General features: G+C 47.6%; 1 pseudogene; it reads left to right on the top strand.

Annotated features, from left to right (window-relative positions):
- The first annotated feature begins 1452 nt into the window (after positions 1–1452).
- On the top strand, positions 1453–1601 carry LOC119765692 (annotated as a pseudogene).
- The last annotated feature ends 2126 nt before the right edge of the window (positions 1602–3727 follow it).

Below are 3727 nucleotides of genomic sequence, written 5' to 3'. Positions count from 1 at the left end.
AATCGAAACTTCGGATAATCGAATCACGAATTTTTTTTTTTCGCTGTCTTATTTTTGATTGTCGAGCTTAAGTAGCTTTAAACTACGCTAAAGTGATTTACATTTTTTTAATCCATGATGGTGGCCAATATGGCGAAGACAAAATATTGAAAAAAAAAATCATTTTATTCTTTAATAAGCAATCAACTTTTCAAATTTGACTAAAATGGGGTCGCAGAACTCGAATTTGAGAAAAGAGCAGTTCTCTAGGATTTCGATCATTCGATTTTTTTTGTATTTTTTAATCCGACTGAAACTTTTTTGGTGCCTTCGGTATGCCCAAAGAAGCCATTTTGCATCATTAGTTTGTCCCAAGGGTGGCTCACTTCGAATGCATTTTAATGCATTTTACACATTCGATGGGAATTCAGTGGACATTCGGTGTACATTCTTTCCCATGCATTTTATTTTACAAATTGCACCTAATTTACATTTAATGCACGTAAAATGCTTATTCGATGCACATTTATTCCTAATTGGGATACGCCGGGAACGTCATGCGCGGTTCTGCGGAACGGTGCGCACTTGGAGATGCATGCATGTATCTACCACCGAGAGCGCGCACCCAGCCAGCCGCTTTGACTTCCCTTCTGGGACGGTACATTGAGGTGAGTCGAGTGTACTCCGACTCGTGTGTCGATATGAGGGCTGTCGTGCGCGCACAGAGGTGTCGTCGTTAAGCCAAATTCGCTTAGGGATGTTAAGCCAAGTTGGCTTGAAGCAAAGTTGGCTTGGCTTGGACATGTGAATTTTGCCCTTCTGGGACGGTACATTGAGGTGAGTCGAGTGTACCCGACTCGTGTGTCGATGTGAGGGCTGTCGTGTGCGCGCACAGAGGTGTCGTCGTCAAGCCAAATTCGCTTAAGGGATGTTAAGCCAAGTTGGCTTAAGAAGCAAAGTTGGCTTGGCTTGGACATGTGAATTTGCCCTTCTGGGACGGTACATTGAGGTGAGTCGAGTGTACTCCGACTCGTGTGTCGATGTGAGGGCTGTCGTGTGCGCGCACAGAGGTGTATTTTTGTCGTTCATGAGCGTATATGAAAATTACACCATCGAACCGGAAACGTCATACGCGGTTCTGCGGAGCGGTGCGCACTCGGAGATGCATGTACGTATCTACCACCGAGAGCGTGCACACAGCCAGCCGTTTTGACTACCCGGCTGGGACGGTACATTGAGGTAGTATGGATGGCTCTCGGAGTAAACTACCAAAAGGCTGGCTAGTCAATATCGCGGCACCGAGTGAGCGCGTGATAGGTTCATTTTATAACGCGCTACGCTACCACGGTACGCGTGGTCCGTGCAAACACGCACGGTAGGTCTGGTCATCCTGTACAGAACTCTTGCAGTACTGTGCAACCATCAAAACAGTGTTTCATTTTTGAATACATGCGAATGCATAACAAACCATCAAACCCTAGGCAGGGGATCACTCGGCTCGTGGATCGATGAAGACCGCATTTAAATGCGAGTCATAATGTGAACTACAGGACACATGAACATTGACAAGTTGAACGCATAATACACATCGTACAACGCGATGTACACAATTTTGAGTGCTTGTATTTATACATCTAACTGTGTTGTACTCTCGTAGGTATCGATCGAGGGTTGCAGTCATAAAAATGTAACAAATGACTAAGAAAGGTTGCAGTCGTGATAATATTACAATGACTAGAGCGTATCTAGAATGATTATAAGGGTTATAAACAAGCTTGGAAAGACTGCACAGATTCCGAGCAATGAGGCTTTCACGACTGCTGGGGCGGTGCACTGAGGTAGACCGGGTGGCTCCGGGTCTAAAATCGATACAGTATACGAGAGTACGCACGCAGCATGGTGTTTTGCTACCTTATGTGGTGGCAAAACATTTAAGATCCTCGGTTCGAGTGCGACGACCACATCGGTGCGCGCGTACAAACTTGACTCGAGGACACACTGTGTCTAAAACCGTGGCCTCAAATATTGTGTGACTACCCCTAACATTTATGAAGGGAGGAAAAGAAACTAACAAGGATTCCCCGAGTAGCTGCGAGCGAAAAGGGATGAGCTCAGCACGTAGGGGTGATGCACTTGTGTGTCTACCCGGTTCCGTGTACTGGAAAATTTGTCATCTGCCATGCCCAGCGTAAGGTCCAAGTTCAACTAGAATGTGGCTTTACTCCCATAGAGGGTGATAGGCCCGTAGGACGGCGCTGATGGTGGAAAATTTTTCCATGGAGTCGTGTTGCTTGATAGTGCAGCACAAAGTGGGAGGTAAACTCCTTCTAAAGCTAAATATCACCACGAGACCGATAGCGAACAAGTACCGTGAGGGAAAGTTGAAAAGCACTCTGAATAGAGAGTCAAAAGTACGTGAAACTGCCTAGGGTCAAGCCCGTTGAACTCGATTATCCAAAGCGGAGATATGCCAATGTGGCTGGCCTTCACTGGTCTGCTGAAGGGTATTTATCTTCTGCTTTACGAGGACGTTGCGATCCATTACGAAACCGCTAGTCAAGAAAACGACTACAGGTCCGGCAATTGCCCCTTGGCATCTGGTTGTTAGTCCCACAGTAGCGACGCTCAGGTCGAAAGACGAACATCGTAACCTGGCACTTACCGTTGCGTGGTGTGCAGCCGGACGCGTGATGGATTTCCACGCAGACCGTCACTCCCAGTGACGGCTGAGGCAACGATAATATCGAGGTACCTTCGGGACCCGTCTTGAAACACGGACCAAGAAGTCTATCTTGCGCGCGAGCCAATGGTACTCAGTTGAAACACCAAAGGCGCAAAAAACATAACTTGAAACTGTGCGGGATTACGGATGAGACTCTCTGCTCGTCCCTCCATCCCCGGTTGTTATACCAGGCACTCGATGCCATAACTACCGCGAGTGCGTTGGATGTGACCCGAAAGATGGTGAACTATGCCTAATCTGTTTGATGTGCACTTTGGGCATAGCGGCGAAAGACCAATCGAACCATCTAGTAGCTGGTTCCTCCGAAGTTTCCCTCAGGAAAGCTGGAGCATGCAACATTTCGGATTCTATTCTTATCTGGTAAAGCGAATGATAAGAGGCCTTAGGTCCGAAATGATCTTGACCTATTTTCAAACTTTAAATGGGTACGTACTTGCATGATGTCATTGCAACCGTTCGAACGTCGGGCCGCCCCTTGCCTGGGCGTGCCGGTCGACGTACAAGATATCTGTGTGCTTAGTGGGCCAAGTTTTGGTAAGCAGAACTGGTGCTGTGGGATGAACCAAACGTGATGTTACGGCGCCTAAATAAACGACGCATCATAGATACCATGAAAGGTGTTGATTGCTACAGACAGCAGGACGGTGGACATGGAAGTTGTCATCCGCTAAGGAGTGTAACAACTCACCTGCCGAAGCAATTAGCCCTTAAAATGGATGGCGCTCTAGTCGTTTGCCTATACATTACCGCTGGCGTACAAGTGGTGCGACGGGCCCAAGCTCCGTCCGCACTTTGAGACGTCAGCGAGTAGGAGGGTCTGGTGGTGTGCGTTGAAGTGCATGGCGTAAGCCGTCATGGAGCCGCCACTAGCACAGATCTTGGTGGTAGTAGCAAATATTCGAATGAGATCTTGGATGACTGAAGTGGAGGAGGGTTTCGTTTCAACAGCAGTTGAACACGAGTTAGCCAATCCTTAGCTCTATGGGAAACCTGAGCGGAAGGCAA

Source organism: Culex quinquefasciatus, chromosome 1 (assembly GCF_015732765.1).
Source record: "Culex quinquefasciatus strain JHB chromosome 1, VPISU_Cqui_1.0_pri_paternal, whole genome shotgun sequence".
In the NCBI taxonomy this organism is placed as follows: domain Eukaryota; kingdom Metazoa; phylum Arthropoda; class Insecta; order Diptera; family Culicidae; genus Culex; species Culex quinquefasciatus.
This window is presented reverse-complemented; position numbering and strand designations above follow the sequence as displayed.